Consider the following 18,079-nt stretch of genomic DNA (forward strand, 5'->3'; position numbering starts at 1 on the left):
AGAAATTTGTGGAAGTGCTGGTCCTTTGTTTCCTTGTGAAATCTTTGTGGATAAGGTAGTGGTGGTGTTGAGCTCTTCACCACTTGATGTTGTTTTGGAGTTGGTTCCTCCATGATGTGCTTGCCTTTCTTTAAATTCTGTGACTTGTTGTCTTCCTCTGTGAGCTTTTCTGAAGCACTCTTGCTTATCTTGTCTTTGTTGATGGTTTCATCCTTCTTTGTTGGCTCAGTGTCATTCTCCATAAGCTTCTTTGTTACTCCTTGGTTATCATCTGTCAACACCCTTCCGCTTCTTAGTTGCACAACCTTGCATTCTTCCTTTGGGTTGGGAATGGTATCACTAGGTAGTGAACTTGATGGCTTCTCAACAGAGATCTTCTTAGAGATTTGTCCAATCTGCCTCTCTAGGTTCTTCATGGAGGCTTCTTGATTTTTGTTTGTCAATTCTTGGCTTTTCATTAGTTTCTCCATGAGTAATTCTAGATTGGTGATTCTCTGTGAATCTTGTGTGATGGGTTGGTTTTGGGTTGTTGATGGATGAAGATAGGTGTTTTGGTTAGCAGGGTGGTTATTGGTTGGATATTGGTTAGAATTTGGGTAGTTGTTTTGTGGTTTTCTGTAGGAGTTTTGGTTAGTGTTTGGCTGAGGGTTATGGTTTGTGTTTTTCCAATTGTTTTGGCCTGTGTTTCTTTGCCATAGTTGTTGGTTTTGGTTATGGTTGTCTCCCCATCTAAGGTTGGGATGGTTCTTCCAAGATGGATTGTAGGTATCCCCATAGACTTCATTTGTTCCAGGATTTTGGTTGTGCATGTATTGGACTTGCTCTTGCTGTTGCTCTTCTTGAGTTTCTTCACTTTGCACCCAAGTGGTTGGAGGTTGGCTTGTGGTCACTGCTGCCACTTGCAAACCATCAATTCTCTTAGCCATTTGTTCAAATTGTTGTTGAATCTGCTGCTGCATCATCTTGTTTTGAGCTAAGATTGAATCAACTCCTTCCAACTCCATGACTCCTCTTCTCTGTGATGGTTGGCGTTGTCTTTGATGAGCAAAGAAATATTGGTTGTTGGCCACCATCTCAATAAGGTTTTGAGCTTCCTCTGTGGTCTTCATGAGTTGTAAAGAACCTCCGGCAGAGTGATCAAGAGCTTCTTGAGCTTTAAGAGTGAGTCCCTCATAGAAGTTTTGCAACTTATCCCACTCAGTGAACATCTCTGGTGGACACTTCCTCAATAGAGCCTTATATCTCTCCCATGCTTCATATATGTTCTCGGCCTCCATTTGAGTGAATGTTTGAACCTCTGTTTTCAACCTTAGGACTCTTTGAGGGGGGTAGAATTTGGCAAGAAACTTGCTCACTAAGTCATCCCAAGTATTGATGCTTTCTTTTGGAAAAGTCTCTAGCCATTGAGTTGCTTTATCCCTGAGAGAGAATGTGAAGAGTAGCAACTTATAGCTGTCAGGAGGTACACCATTTGTCTTCACTGTGTCACATATTCTCAAGAACGTGGACAAATGTTGGTTTGGATCTTCCAAAGGCCCTCCTCCAAAAGAACAATTGTTTTGCACTAGAGTGATGAGCTGTGGCTTGAGTTCAAAGTTGTTTGCATTGACATTGGGAGGAAGAATGCTACTCCCACAATGCTTGGCATTTGCAAATGTGTATGAAGCCAAGACTCTTCTCTGTTGGTTATTGTTAGCTCCTCCTCCTGGTTGACTAGTATCTCCTTCCATATCTTGGAATTCTTCCTCAGATTCTTCTTCTTCCCCAACAATGAACTTCCCTCTTTCAGCTCTTCTTATTCTCCGAAGAGTCCTTGGATCAATTTCAGAGATGATAGGAGAGGATCTCCCTGTACCTGACATACAAACACACAACAATAAACACACAAACCCAGAAAACCAATGAGACTTCAATCTATTGCTAGAATGAGGTTTCGGTTAGTTTAAGCAAAAATTCAAACAGTTAGTGTGTTAGCAAGAGTTAAAATAACAGAAAAGAAAAATGCTTAATCTAGATCTCCACTTCACTTAATCATTGTCAATCTATTTCAATCCCCGGCAACGGCGCCAAAAACTTGATGTGTGGAAAACGATCCAACACAAAACTCACCGGCAAGTGTACCGGGTCGCATCAAGTAATAATAACTCACATGAGTGAGGTCGATCCCACAGGGATTGAAGGATTGAGCAATTTTAGTTCAGTGGGTGATTTAGTCAAGCGAATCAAGTTTTGGTCGAGTGATTTGTGTTTAACAGAAAGTAAATGACAGTGAATGTAAAGGGGAGAGGGAAAATTGCAGTAAATTGAAGAACAGAATGGTAAATGTGCAGAATCTTAAAGAGCAAGAAAGTAAATTACTGAAACTTAAAGTGCAAGAAACTTAAATTGCAGTAACTTAAATGGCAAGAAAGATAAATTGCAAGAAAGTAAAAGGGAATTGAGGAGTGGGATTGCAAGATCTAGACAAAGAAGAAGTAAATTGCAGTAGTTGCTTGAGCAAAATTTAAATCAGAACAATAAGCATTCAAACAGAAAGAGAATAAAATGCATCAATGGTTCACAGAAGAACCAAGAGTGAATTATGATCTCAGGATCCCGAGGGCTTAGGTAGCAGAGCCTAAAACCCAATTTCCTTCCCAGATCTGAAATTACTAAGCAATTGACAGAAAATTAAAGAAAAAGCAGTTGAAGAACAGAATTTGAATTCAATTATGCAGAAAGAAAAGTGTCAAGAGCTTGAATGGGAATTGGGACAGAATTTCCCCAATTTCACACACCCAACACTCAGAAAACAGAAGAGTAGAATTGCCTAAGAGAAGTGAGGAAGGAGATCAATCGATTCTCCTTTGATCCTCTTGGTACTTGGGCAAATCTCTCAAGGAAGCTCAAAGGCAAAATTCTAAAGCTCAAGCAGAAATTCAAATGCTTAAAGTAAAGGTAGCTAAAAGTCCTAATTACATCAAACTAAGTCCTATTTATACACTTTCTATTCTTGGATAATGGGATTTGGATGGGCTTTTGGATTGGTGAAGAAATGAATTCAAAATAATTTTTAATTTGAATTTTGGCCCAAAATCCACTCCCAGGAGGCTGCCCTGCCCTTGTGGAGGGCAGGGCAGAAAATTGATGCTTGGTGCTTGGAGTTGGTGCGGCCATGTGCGATTCTGGTGCGAGTTGGTGCGCGTCTGGCATGAGATTGGTGCGCCAGAGGCTGCCCTGCCCGCGCCAAGGGCAGGGCGGGAAGGTTGGTGCGCCAGAACGTGAAGCTTGCGTGCGCTTGGTGCTGCCAGATGAGGAGTGCGCGCGTACGCGCGATGCACGTTGGTGCGTGGGACACTGCCCTGCCCGCGCCAAGGGCAGGGCAGGAACGGCTTGATGCGCCAGGGAGCGTTGAGCGCTCGGATGGTGCTGCCAGGGGGCGTTTGGTGCGTGCGGTTGGTGCTTCTTGATGCGCACACTCACCATTCTGCCCTGCCCGCGCCAAGGGCAGGGCAATGATCCTTCCTTCATGGCCCGTGTTCGAAACTGGGCGGAGGCATGCACGCTAATTATTTTCTTGGTTTCTTGGCACGCTAGTGTGTCTCAAGGCTTGGCTTCCTCATGGTTCTTGGTTCGAACCTTGTGGCATGCATGGGAGCTATTTTTCCTTGGATTTCTTTCCTTGAGGTGCCCGATCCTGCTCTCCACAAGGGCAGGGCAGAGTTTGCTTCTCTTGGCTCCAAGGCACCATTTTGTGCTCTGCCCTTAGAGTGGGCAGGGCAGGGTTGCCTATGCTTGCTTGGTTACTTGATGCTGCCCTCCTGGAGAGCAGTCTGCCCTTGTGGAGGGCAAGGTTGCTTCTCCATTGTAATGCGGCACGCTTCCCCTTTCCTTTGCCACGCTTTCCTTTTCTTGCGTCACACTTCTTAGGCCACGCTTTTCATTTTCTTTCCTTTTCTTCACCTAAAATAAACCAAACAACCACTCAAAGTATCACTAAATTCAAGAGGCTTATAAATCAATTAAAATGCAATTAAAATTAGCTTAAACCTCATAATTTAACATTAATTTCATAGTGGTTGCTTGATTTAGAGAAGATGTGCATTTTCACTCCAAATCACTTACTTAGGATGCAAGAAAGTGCATAAATGCTAACAAAACAAGTGAAATTAGCTTGAAAAATGGGTATATGATGACTTGTCATCACTAGTCTAGTATAAATAGGACATTTTACTATTGTATTAGACATCTTGGTTCCATCTTGGATCCATCTTGGTTTCGTCTTTTATCTTAGCATCCATCTTTGGAAGTTTAGTTCTTAGACTTTGGGGGCAGCCCATTCGGCTACGCCTGGACCTTGATTACTTATGTATTTTCAACGGTGGAGTTTCTGCACACCATAGATTAAGGGTGTGGAGTTCTGTTGTACCTAGAGTTTTAATGCAAAGTACTACTATTTTCTATTCAATTCAGCTTATTCTTATTCTAAGATATTCATTGCACTTCAACCTGATGAATATGATGATCCGTGACACTCATCATCATTCTCACCTATGAACGCGTGATTGACAACCACTTCCGTTCTACCATAGACCGAGCGCATATCTCTTGGATTCCTTCATCAGAATCTTTGTGGTATAAGCTAGAATTGTTAGCGGTATTCTTGAGAATCCGGAAAGTCTAAACCTTGTCTGTGGTATTCCGAGTAGGATTCAGGGGTTGAATGACTGTGATGAGCTTCAAACTCGTGATTGTTGGGCGTGATGACAAACGCAAAAGAATCAATTGATTCTATTCCGACATGATCGAGAACCGACAGATGATTAGCCGTGCTATGACAGAGCATTTGGACCATTTTCACTGAGAGGATGGGATGTAGCCATTGACAACAGTGATGCCCTACATACAGGTTGCCATGGAAAAGAGTATGAAGAATTGGATGAAAGCAGTAGGAAAGCAAAGATTCAATAGGAACTAGCATCTCCATGTACTTATCTAAAATTCCCACCATTGAATGACATATGTATCTCTATTTTATTTTATGCTTTATTTATTATTATTTTCGAAAACTCCATAACCATTTATTATCCGCCTAACTGAGATTTACAAGATGACCATAGCTTGCTTCATACCAACAATCTCCGTGGGATCGACCCTTACTCACGTAAGGTTTATTACTTAGACGACCCAGTGCACTTGCTGGTTAGTTGTGCAAAGTTGTGACAAAGTGTGATTCATGTTTGAGAGTGCTACCAAGTTTTTGGTGCCATTGTTGATGATCACAATTTCGTGCACCAAGTTTTTGGCGCCGGTGCCGGAGATTGTTCGAGTTTGGACAACTGACGGTTCATCTTGTTGCTCAGATTAGGTAATTTTCTTTTCAAGAAGTTTTCAAAAATCTTTCAAAAAAAAATTTCTTCTTTTTCGTTTTTCTAAAAATAATTTTCAAAAAATCCAAAAATACAAAAAAAATTTAATAAAATCATAAAAATCAAAAATAATTTTTTGTTTCTTGTTTGAGTCTAGTGTCAATTTCTAAGTTTGGTGTCAATTGCATGTTTTTAAAATCTATGCATTTTTCAAAAATTCATGCATGTGTTCTTGATGATCTTCAAGTTGTTCTTGATAAGTGTTCTTGTTTGATCTTGATATTTTCTTGTTTGGAGTTTTTTGTTGTTTCTCATATGCATTTTTGCATTCATAGTGTCTAAGCATTGAAAATTTCTAAGCTTGGTGTCTTGCATGTTTTTCTTTCCTTGAAAATTTTTTAAAAATAAGTCTTGATGTTCATCTTGATCTTCAAAGTGTTCTTGGTGTTCATCTTGACATTCATATTGTTCTTGCATGCATTAAGTGTTTTGATCCAAAATTTTCATGTTTTGGGTCATATTTGTGTTTTTCTCTCTCCTCATTAAAAAATTCAAAAATAAAAAATATCATTTCCTTATTTTACTCAAAAAAATTCGAAATCTTTGAGTTGACTTAGTCAAAAAATTTTAAAATTAGTTGTTTCTTGTTAGTCAAGTCAAGATTTCAATTTTAAAAATCTCATCTTCTCAAAAATCTTTTTCAAAAATCAAATCTTTTTCATTTTTCTTCTTATTTTTCGAAAATTTTAAAATTGATTTTCAAAATCTTTTTCTTATCTTTATTTCAAAAATTGAAAACTTTACTAACAATTAATGTGATTGATTCAAAAAATTTGAAGTTTGTTACTTTCTTGTTAAGAAAGGTTCAATCTTTAAATTCTAGAGTTATATCTTTTAGTTTCTTGTTAGTCAAGTAATCAATTTTAATTTTAAAAATTTAAATCTTTTTCAAAATGTCTTTTTCAATCATATCTTTTCAAAAATATCTTTTTAAATCATATCTTTTTCAAAATTCATTTCAAAAATCTTTTCTAACTTCTTATCTTTTCAAAATTGATTTTCAAATCTTTTTCAACTAACTAATTAACTTTTTGTTTGTTTCTTATCTTTTTCAAAATCACCTAACTACTTTTTTATCTCTAATTTTCGAAAATACCCCCTTCTTTTTCAAAATTCTTTTTAATTAACTAACTGTTTCAAAATTTTAATTTTAATTTTATTTCTTATCTTAATTTTCGAAAATCACTAACCCTTTTTCAAAATTTATTTTCGAAATTCACTCCCTCTCATTTCCTTCTATTTATTTATTCATCTACTAACACTTCTCCTCTACTCAAGAATTCGAACCTATCCTCCCCCTTGTGTTTGGATTCTTACCTTTTCCTTCTTCTATTCCTTCCTTCTTCTACTAACATAAAGGAATCTCTATACTGTGACATAGAGGATCCCTCTTCCTTTTCTGTTCTCTTCTTTCTCATATGAGCAGGAACAAGGAAAAAGGCATTCTTGTTGAAGTTGATCCTAAACCTGAAAGGACTCTGAAGAGAAAACTAAGAGAAACTAAATTACAACAAGCCAGAGACAACCTTACTGAAATTTTTGAACAAGAAAAGGACATGGCAGGCGAACCCAACAACAATAATGCAAGGAGGATGCTTGGTGATTATACTACACCTACTTCCAAGTTTGATGGAAGAAGAATCTCAATCCCTGCCATTGGAGCAAACAATTTTGAGCTAAAACCTCAACTAGTTGCTCTAATGCAACAGAACTGCAAATTCTATGGACTTCCATCAGAAGATCCCTATCAGTTTTTAACTGAATTTTTGAAGATCTGTGAGACTGTTAAGACTAATGGAGTAGATCCTGAAGTCTACAGGTTCATGCTTTTCCCTTTTGCTGTAAGAGACAGGGCTAGAACATAGTTAGACTCTCAACCTAAAGATAGCTTGGACTCTTGGGATAAGCTGGTCACGGCCTTCTTGGCTAAGTTCTTTCCTCCTCAAAAGCTGAGCAAGCTTAGAGTGGATGTTCACACCTTCAAACAAAAAGATGGTGAATCCCTCTATGAAGCTTGGGAAAGATACAAGCAGATGACTGGTAGCGCGAAATTGTGATCAATACTTTTCACAAATCAAATAATCCCCGGTAATGAATCCAAAAACTTGGTGTTCAATACCATGGCATAAACATAACTTCGCACAACTAACCAGCAAGTGTACTGGGTCGTCCAAGTAATAAACCTTACGCGAGTAAGGGTCGATCCCACAGAGATTGTTGGTATGAAGCAAGCTATGGTCACCTTGTGAATCTTAGTCAGGCAAACTCAAATGGGTATGGTGATAAACGCATATAACATAAAGATAAAGATAGAGATACTTATGTAATTCATTAGTAGGAATTTCAGATAAGCGTATGAAGATGCCTTCCCTTCCGTCTCTCTGCTTTCCTACTGTCTTCATCCAATCCTTCTTACTCCTTTCCATGGCAAGCTCAAGCAAGGGTTTCACCGTTGTCAGTGGCTACCTCCCATCCTCTCAGTGGAAATGTTCAACGCACCCTGTCACGGCACGACTATCCATCTGTCGGTTCTCGATCAGGCCGGAATAGAATCCAGTGATTCTTTTGCGTCTGTCACTAACTCCCCGCCCTCAGGAGTTTGAAGCACGTCACAGTCATTCAATCATTGAATCCTACTCAGAATACCACAGACAAGGTTAGACCTTCCGGATTCTCTTGAATGCCGCCATCAGTTCTAGCCTATACCACAAAGATTCCGGTTAAAGAATCCAAGAGATATTCACCCAGTCGAAGGTAGAACGGAGGTGGTTGTCAGTCACACGTTCATAGGTGAGAATGATGATGAGTGTCACGGATCAAGTTGAAGAACAAGTTGAAGAACAAGTGATATCTTAGAACAAGAACAAGCGGAATTGAATAGAAGAACAATAGTAATTGCATTAATACTCGAGGTACAGCAGAGCTCCACACCTTAATCTATGGTGTGTAGAAACTCGACCGTTGAAAATACATAAGAACAAGGTCTAGGCATGGCCGAATGGCCAGCCTCCCAATGATCAAAAGATCTCAAGATCAAAAGATTCCAAAGATCCGAAGATTTCAAAGATCAGAAGATTTAAATACAATAGTAAAAGGTCCTACTTATAGAAAACTAGTAGCCACTTCCGGGCCCACTTGGTGTGTGCTTGGGCTGAGCATTGAAGCATTTTCGTGTAGAGACTCTTCTTGGAGTTAAACGCCAGCTTTTGTGCCAGTTTGGGCGTTTAACTCCCATTTTGGTGCCAGTTCCGGCGTTTAACGCTGGGATTTCTGAGGGTGACTTTGTACGCCGGTTTGGGCCATAAAATCTTGGGCAAAGTATGGACTATCATATATTGCTGGAAAGCCCAGGATGTCTACTTTCCAACGCAGTTGAGAGCGCGCCAATGGGGCTTCTACAGCTCCAGAAAATCAGCTTCGACTGCAGGGATGTCAGAATCCAACAGCATCTGCAATCCTTTTTAGTCTCTGAATCAGATTTTTGCTCAGGTCCCTCAATTTCAGCCAGAAAATACCTGAAATCACAGAAAAACACAAACTCATAGTAAAGTCCAGAAAAGTGAATTTTAACTAAAAACTAATAAAAATATACTAAAAACTAACTAGATCATACTAAAAACATACTAAAAACAATGCCAAAAAGCGTACAAATTATCCGCTCATCACAACACCAAATTTAAATTGTTGCTTGTACTCAAGGAACTGAAAATCAAATAAGATAAAAAGAAGAGAATATGCAATGAATTCCAAAAACATCTATGAAGATCAGTATCAATTAGATGAGCGAGGCTTTTAGCTTTTTGCCTCTGAACAGTTTTGGCATCTCACTCTATCCTTTGAAATTCAGAATGGTTAGCTTCTTTAGGAACTCAGAATCCAGATAGTGTTATTGATTCTCCAAGTTAAGTATGATGATTCTTGAACATAGCTACTTATTGAGTCTTGGCCGTGGCCCAAAGCACTCTGTCTTCCAGTATTACCACCGGATACATACATGCCACAGACACATAATTGGGTGAACCTTTTCAGATTGTGACTCAGCTTTGCTGGAGTCCCCAATTAGAGGTGTCCAGGGTTCTTAAGCACACTCTTTTTGCCTTGGATCACAACTTTATTTTCTTTCTTTTTCTTTCTTTTCTTTTCTTCCCTCTTTTTTTTTCGTTTTTCTCTCTTTTTTTTATATTCACTGCTTTTTCTTGCTTCAAGAATCATTTTTATGATTTTTCAGATCCTCAGTAACATGTCTCCTTTTTCATCATTCTTTCAAGAGCCAACATTCATGAACCACAAATGCAAAAGACATATGCACTGTTTAAGCATACATTCAGAAAACAAAAGTATTGCCACCACATCAAAATAATCAAACTGTTATAAAATTCAAAATTCATGCAATTCTTTTCTTTTTCAATTAAGAACATTTTTCATTCAAGAAAGGTGATGGATTCATAGGACATTCATAACTTTAAGGCATAGACACTAAGACACTAATGATCACAAGACACAAACATAGATAAACATAAGCACTAAAATTTGAAAAACAGGAAAATAAAGAACAAGGAAATTAAAGAACGGGTCCACCTTAGTGATGGCGGCTCTTTCTTCCTCTTGAAGATCCTATGGAGTGCTTGAGCTCCTCAATGTCTCTTCCTTGTCTTTGTTGCTCCTCTCTCATGATTCTTTGATCTTCTCTAATTTCATGGAGGATGATGGAGTGTTCTTGATGCTCCACCCTTAGTTGTCCGATGTTGGAACTCAATTCTCCTAGGGAGGTGTTTAGTTGCTCCCAATAGTTTTGTGGAGGAAAGTGCATCCCTTGAGGTATCTCAGGGATCTCATGATGAGTGGGGTCTCTTGTGTGCTCCATCCTCTTCTTAGTGATTGGCTTGTCCTCATCAATAGGGATGTCTCCCTCTATGTCAACTCCAACCGAATAACAGAGGTGACAAATGAGATGAGGAAAGGCTAACCTTGCCAAGGTAGAAGACTTGTCCGCCACCTTATAAAGTTCTTGAGATATAACCTCATGAACTTCTATTTCTTCTCCAATCATGATGCTATGAATCATGATAGCCCGGTCTATAGTAACTTCGGACCGGTTGCTAGTGGGAATGATTGAGTGTTGAATAAACTCTAACCATCCTCTAGCCACGGGTTTGAGGTCATGCCTTCTCAATTGAACCGGCTTCCCTCTTGAATCTCTCTTCCATTGGGTGCCCTCTTCACATATGACTGTGAGGACTTGGTCCAACCTTTGATCAAAGTTGACCCTTCTAGTGTAAGGATGTTCATCTCCTTGCATCATGGGCAAGTTGAATGCCAACCTTACCCTTTCCGGACTAAAATCCAAGTATTTCCCCCGAACCATAGTAAGATAATTCTTTGGATCCGGGTTCACACTTTGATCATGGTTCTTGGTGATCCATGCATTGGCATAGAACTCTTGAACCATTAAGATTCCGACTTGTTGAATGGGGTTGGTAAGAACTTCCCAACCTCTTCTTCGGATCTCATGTCGGATCTCCGGATATTCACTCTTTTTGAGTGAAAAAGGGACCTCGGGGATCACCTTCTTCAAGGCCACAACTTCATAGAAGTGGTCTTGATACACCCTTGAGATGAATCTTTCCATCTCCCATGACTCGGAGGTGGAAGCTTTTGCCTTCCCTTTCCTCTTTCTAGAGGTTTCTCCGGCCTTGGATGCCATAAATGGTTATGGAAAAACAAAAAGCAATGCTTTTACCACACCAAACTTAAAAGGTTTGCTCGTCCTCGAGCAAAAGAAGAAAGATGAGAGTAGAAGAAGAAGAAATGAGGAAGAAGGGAATGGCTTTGTGTTTCGGCAAAAGGGAGAGAAAGAGTGTTTAGGTTGTGTGAAAATGAAGGAGTGAAGATGGGTTTATATAGGAGTGGGGGTGGTGATGGTTCGGCTCTGTGAGGGTGGGTTTGGGAGGGAAAGTGTTTTGAATTTGAAGGGTGAGGTAGGTGGGGTTTTATGAAGGATGGATGTGAGTGGTGAAGAGAAAGATGGGATTTGATAGGTGAAGGGTTTTTGGGGAAGAGGTGTTGAGGTGATTGGTGAATGGGTGAAGAAGAGAGAGAGTGTGGTAGGGTAGGTGGGGATCCTGTGGGGTCCACAGATCCTGAGGTGTCAAGGAAAAGTCATCCCTGCACCAAATGGCATGCAAAAATGTGTTTTTAGCCATTTCTGGCGTTAAACGCCGGGCTGGTGCCCATTTCTGGCGTTTAACGCCAGCGTCTTGCCCTTTTCTGGCGTTTAACGCCAGTCTGGGGCCCCTTTCTGGCGTTAAACGCCCAGAATGGTGCCAGACTGGGCGTTAAACGCCCATCTGCTAGCCTTACTGGCGTTTAAACGCCAGTAGGTTCTTCCTCCAGGGTGTGTTGTTTTTCTTTCTGCTTTTCATTCTGTTTTTGCTTTTTTCATTGATTTTGTGACTTCTCATGATCATCAACCTACAAAAAATATAAAATAACAAAAGAAAATAGTCAAAACATAACATTGGGTTGCCTCCCAACAAGCGCTTCTTTAATGTCAGTAGCTTGACAGAGGACTCTCATGGAGCCTCAGAAATGCTCAGAGCCATGTTGGAACCTCCCAACACCAAACTTAGAGTTTGAATGTGGGGGTTCAACACCAAACTTAGAGTTTAGTTGTGTCCTCCCAACACCAAACTTAGAGTTTGACTGTGGGGGATCTCTTTGGCTCTGTTTTGAGAGAAGCTCTTCATGCTTCCTCTCCATGATGATAGAGGGATATCCTTGAGCCTTAAACACAAGGGATTCTTCATTCACTTGAATGATCAACTCTCCTCTATCAACATTAATCACAGCCTTTGCTGTGGCTAGGAAGGGTCTGCCAAGGATGATGGATTCATCCATGCACTTCCCAGTCTCTAGGACTATGAAATTAGTAGGGATGTAATGGTCTTCAACTTTTACCAGAACATCCTCTACAAGTCCATAGGGGTGTTTTCTTGAATTGTCTGCCATCTCTAGTGAGATATTTGCAGCTTGCACCTCAAAGATCCCTAACTTCTCCATCACAGAGAGAGGCATGAGGTTTACACTTGACCCTAAGTCACACAAGGCCTTCTTGAAGGTCATGGTGCCTATGGTACAAGGTATTGAAAACTTCCCAAGATCCTGTCTCTTTTGAGGCAGTTTCTGCCTAGACAAGTTATCCAGTTCTTTGGTGAGCAAAGGGGCTTCATCCTCCCAAGTCTTATTTCCAAATAACTTGTCATTTAACTCCATGATTGCTCCAAGGTATTTAGCAACTTGCTCTTTAGTGACATACTCATCCTCTTCAGAGGAAGAATACTCATCAGAGCTCATGAATGGCAGAAGTAAGTCCAATGGAATCTCTATGGTCTCATTTTGAGCCTCAGATTCCCATGGTTCCTCATTGGGGAACTCATTGGAGGCCAGTGGACGTCCATTGAGGTCTTCCTCAGTGGCGTTCACTGCCTCTTCCTCCTCTCCAAATTCGGCCATGTTGATGGCTTTGCACTCTCCTTTTGGATTTTCTTCTGTATTGCTTGGAAGAGTACTAGGAGGGAGTTCAGTAATTTCTTACTCAGCTGACCCACTTGTGCCTCCAAATTTCTAATGGAGGACCTTGTTTCAGTTATGAAACTTTGAGTAGTTTTGATTAGATCAGAGACCATGGTTGCTAAGTCAGAGGTATTCTGCTTAGAACTCTCTGTCTGTTGCTGAGAAGATGATGGAAAAGGCTTGCTATTGCTAAACCTGTTTCTTCCACCATTATTATTGTTGAAACCTTGTTGAGGTCTCTGTTGATCCTTCCATGAGAAATTTGGATGATTTCTCCATGAAGGATTATAGGTGTTTCCATAGGATTCTCCCATGTAGTTCACCTCTTCCATTGAAGGGTTCTCAGGATCATAGGCTTCTTCCTCAGATGAAGCCTCCTTAGTACTGCTTGGTGCATTTTGCATTCCAGACAGACTTTGAGAAATCATATTGACTTGTTGAGTCAATATTTTGTTCTGAGCCAATATGGCATTCAGAGTGTCAATCTCAAGAACTCCTTTCTTCTGACTAGTCCCATTGTTCACAGGATTTCTTTCAGAAGTGTACATGAATTGGTTATTTGCAACCATTTCAATCAGCTCTTGAGCTTCTGTAGGCGTCTTCTTCAGATGAAGAGAGCCTCCAGCAGAGCTATCCAAAGACATTTTGGATAGTTCAGAGAGACCATCATAGAAAATACCTATGATGCTCCATTCAGAAAGCATATCAGAAGGACACTTTCTGATTAATTGTTTGTATCTTTCCCAAGCTTCATAGAGGGATTCTCCTTCCTTCTGTCTGAAGGTTTGGACTTCCACTCTAAGCTTACTCAATTTTTGAGGTGGAAAGAACTTTGCCAAGAAGGCATTGACTAGCTTTTCCCAAGAGTCCAGGCTTTCTTTAGGTTGAGAGTCCAACCATGTCCTAGCTCTGTCTCTCACAGCAAAAGGGAATAGCATAAGTCTGTAGACCTCAGGGTCAACCCCATTAGTCTTGACAGTGTCACAGATTTGCAAGAATTCAGCTAAAAACTGATGAGGATCTTCCAATGGAAGTCCATGGAACTTGCAATTCTGTTGCGTTAGAGAAACTAATTGAGGCTTAAGCTCAAAGTTGTTTGCTCCAATGGCAGGGATAGAGATGCTTCTCCCATAGAAGTCGGGAGTAGGTGCAGTAAAGTCACCCAGCACCTTCCTTGCATTGTTGGCATTGTTGTTGTTTTCGGCTGCCATAGGTTCTTCTTCTTTGAAGAATTCTGTTAGGTTCTCTACAGAGAGTTGTGCTTTGGCTTCTCTTAGCTTTCTCTTCAAGGTCCTTTCAGGTTCAGGATCAGCCTCAACAAGAATGCTTTTATTCTTGCTCCTGCTCATAAGAAAGAGAAGGGAACAAGAAAATATGGAATCCTCTATGTCACAGTATAGAGATTCCTTTAGGTGTCAGAGGAAAAGAACAGTAGAAGACAGAAGTAGAAAATTCGAACTTATCAAAGAAGATGGAGTTCGAATTTTGCATTAAGGAATAGTGTTAGTCCATGAATAGAAGGATGTGAGAAGAAGGGAAGTAATTTTCGAAAATTAAGTAAAAGATTTTGAAAACATTTTTGAAAAACACTAATTGATTTTCGAAAATGAAGGTGGAAAAGAAATCAAGTGATTTTTGAAAAAGATTTTGAAATTAGAAATCAAAAAGATTTGATTGAAAATTATTTTAAAAAAGATGTGGTTAAGAAGATATGATTAGTTTTAAAAAGATGTGATTGAGAAAATATGATTTGAAAAACATTTTAAAAAGATTTGATTTTGAAAATTAAAAACTTGGCTAACAAGAAAAGATATGATTCAAACATTAAACCTTTCTCAACAGAAAAGGCAACATACTTGAAATGTTGAATCAAATCATTAATTGATAGCAAGTATTTTTAAAAATAGAAAGAAATTGATTTTGAAAAAGATTTGATTGAAAAAAATTTGATTTGAAAAAGATTTGATTTTGAAAAACTTTGAAAACTTGGAAAAAAATTGATTTGAAAACAAAATCTTCCCTCTTGTGCCATCCAGGCGTTAAACGCCCAGAATGGTGCACATTCTGGCGTTTAACGCCCAAAACTATACCCTTTTGGGCGTTAAACGCCCAACCAGGTACCCTGGCTGGCGTTTAAACGCCAGTCTGTCCTTCTTTATTGGGCGTTTTGAACGCCCATCTTTTTCTATGTAATTCCTCTGCTGTATGTTCTGAATCTTCAATTCTCTGTATTATTGACTTGAGAAGACACAAATTAAAAGTATTTTTGGATTTTTAATAATAAGGAAAAATCAAAATGCAACAAGAATCAAATATCAATGCATGCAGGACACCAAACTTAGCAGTTTGTATACTACTGACACTAATGAGAATGCATATGAGACACACAAAACACTCAAGTCAAGAGAATTTAAAGATTAGAGTAAGAAATCATCAAGAACATCTTGAAGATCACTAAGACACATGAATGAATGCAAGCAATTGACACCAAACTTAACATGAGACTAGTGTCTCAACAAGAAACATAGAATATTTTTTTGTTTTTATGATTTTGTAAATTTTTTTGTGCTTTTTCGAAAATTAAGTGGAAAAAGATATCAAAGTTCTTAATGAGAATTCCAAGAATCAGTGCAATGCTAAGCAATGCTAGTCTAAGACTCCGGTCCAGGAATTAGACATGGCTTCATAGCCAGCCAAGCTTTCAAGGAAAGCTTCGGTCCAAAACACTAGACATGGCCAATGGCCAGCCAAGCCTTAGCAGATCACTGCTCCAAAAGCAAGATTGATAGAAATCAACAAGCTCTTGTGATGATAAGTTGAAACCTCGGTCCAATGGAATTAGACATGGCTTCACAGCCAGCCAGATTTCAACAAATCATCATGAAACTCTAGAATTCATGTTTAAGAACTCCGAAAAAAAATACCTAATCTAAGCAACAAGATGAACCGTCAGTTGTCCAAACTCAACAATCCCCGGCAACGGCGCCAAAAACTTGGTATTCAATACCATGGCATAAACACAACTTCGCACAACTAACCAGCAAGTGTACTGGGTCGTCCAAGTAATAAACCTTACATGAGTAAGGGTCGATCCCACAGAGATTGTTGGTATGAAGCAAGCTATGGTCACCTTGTAAATCTTAGTGATGAGTGGATAATTTGTACGCTTTTTGGCATTGTTTTTAGTATGTTTTTAGTATGATCTAGTTAGTTTTTAGTATTATTTTTATTAGTTTTTAGTTAAAATTCACTTTTCTAGACATTACTATGAGTTTGTGTGTTTTTCTGTGATTTCAGGTATTTTCTGGCTGAAATTGAGGGACCTGAGCAAAAATCTGATTCAGAGACTAAAAAGGACTGCAGATGCTGTTGGATTCTGACCTCCCTGCACTCGAAGCTGATTTTCTGGAGCAACAGAAGCCCAATTGGCGCGCTCTCAACGGCGTTGGAAAGTAGACATCCTGGGCTTTCCAGCAATATATGATAGTCTATAATTTGCCCAAGATTTGATGGCCCAAACCGGCGTACAAAGTCACCCTCAGAAATCCCAGCGTTAAACGCCGGAACTGGCACCAAAATGGGAGTTAAACGCCCAAAATGGCACAAAAGCTGGCGTTTAACTCCAAGAAGAGTCTCTACACGAAAATGCTTCAATGCTCAGCCCAAGCACACACCAAGTGGGCTCGGAAGTGGATTTTTATGTCATTTACTCATCTCTGTAAACCTTAGGCTACTAGTTTTCTATAAGTAGGACCTTTTACTATTGTATTTGAAATCTTCTGATCTTTGGAATCTTTTGATCTTTAGATCTTTTGATCATTGGGAAGCTGGCCATTCGGCCATGCCTAGACCTTGTTCTTATGTATTTTCAACGTTGGAGTTTCTACACACCATAGATTAAGGTGTGGAGCTCTGCTGTACCTCGAGTATTAATGCAATTACTATTGTTCTTCTATTCAATTCCGCTTGTTCTTGTTCTAAGATATCACTTGTTCTTCAACTTGATGAATGTGATGATCCGTGACACTCATCATCATTCTCACCTATGAACGTGTGACTGACAACCACCTCCGTTCTACCTTCGACTGGGTGAATATCTCTTGGATTCTTTAACCGGAATCTTCGTGGTATAGGCTAGAACTGATGGTGGCATTCAAGAGAATCCGGAAGGTCTAAACCTTGTCTGTGGTATTCTGAGTAGGATTCGATGATTGAATGATTGTGACGAGCTTCAAACTCCTGAGGGCGGGGCGTTAGTGACAGACGCAAAAGAATCACTGGATTCTATTCCGGCCTGATCGAGAACCGGCAGATGGATAGCCGTGCCGTGACAGGGTGCGTTGAACATTTCCACTGACAACGGTGAAACCCTTACTTGAGCTTGCCATGGAAAGGAGTAAGAAGGATTGGATGAAGACAGTAGGAAAGCAGAGAGACGGAAGGGAAGGCATCTTCATACGCTTATCTAAAATTCCTACTAATGAATTACATAAGTATCTCTATCTTTATCTTTATGTTATATGCGTTTATCACCATACCCATTTGAGTTTGCCTGACTAAGATTTACAAGGTGACCATAGCTTACTTCATACCAACAATCTCTGTGGGATCGACCCTTACTCGCGTAAGGTTTATTACTTGGACGACCCAGTACACTTGCTGGTTAGTTGTGCGAAGTTGTGTTTATGCCATGGTATTGAACACCAAGTTTTTGGATTCATTACTGGGGATTATTTGATTTGTGAAAAGTATTGATCACAATTTCGCGCTACCACATGGTATTGAACACCAAGTTTTTGGATTCATTACCGGGGATTATTTGATTTGTGAAAAGTATTGATCACAATTTTGCGCTACCAAGTTTTTGGCGCCATTGCCGGGGATTGTTGAGTTTGGACAACTGACGGTTCATCTTGTTGCTTAGATTAGGTATTTTTTTTTCGGAGTTCTTAAACATGAATTCTAGAGTTTCATGATGATTTGTTGAAATCTGGCTGGCTGTGAAGCCATGTCTAATTCCATTGGACCGAGGTTTCAACTTATCATCACAAGAGCTTGTTGATTTCTATCAATCTTGCTTTTGGAGCAGTGATCTGCTA

The 18,079-nt window shown here is 39.6% G+C and overlaps 1 non-coding gene across 1 annotated transcript; it reads left to right on the forward strand.

Moving 5' to 3' along the window:
- The first annotated feature begins 13,678 nt into the window (after positions 1-13,678).
- Positions 13,679-13,786, forward strand: LOC112799336 (small nucleolar RNA R71). Its single transcript, XR_003200910.1, has one exon. It is a non-coding gene; the product is annotated as a small nucleolar RNA R71 (small nucleolar RNA).
- The last annotated feature ends 4,293 nt before the right edge of the window (positions 13,787-18,079 follow it).

This window comes from Arachis hypogaea, chromosome 4 (genome assembly GCF_003086295.3).
Source record: "Arachis hypogaea cultivar Tifrunner chromosome 4, arahy.Tifrunner.gnm2.J5K5, whole genome shotgun sequence".
In the NCBI taxonomy this organism is placed as follows: domain Eukaryota; kingdom Viridiplantae; phylum Streptophyta; class Magnoliopsida; order Fabales; family Fabaceae; genus Arachis; species Arachis hypogaea.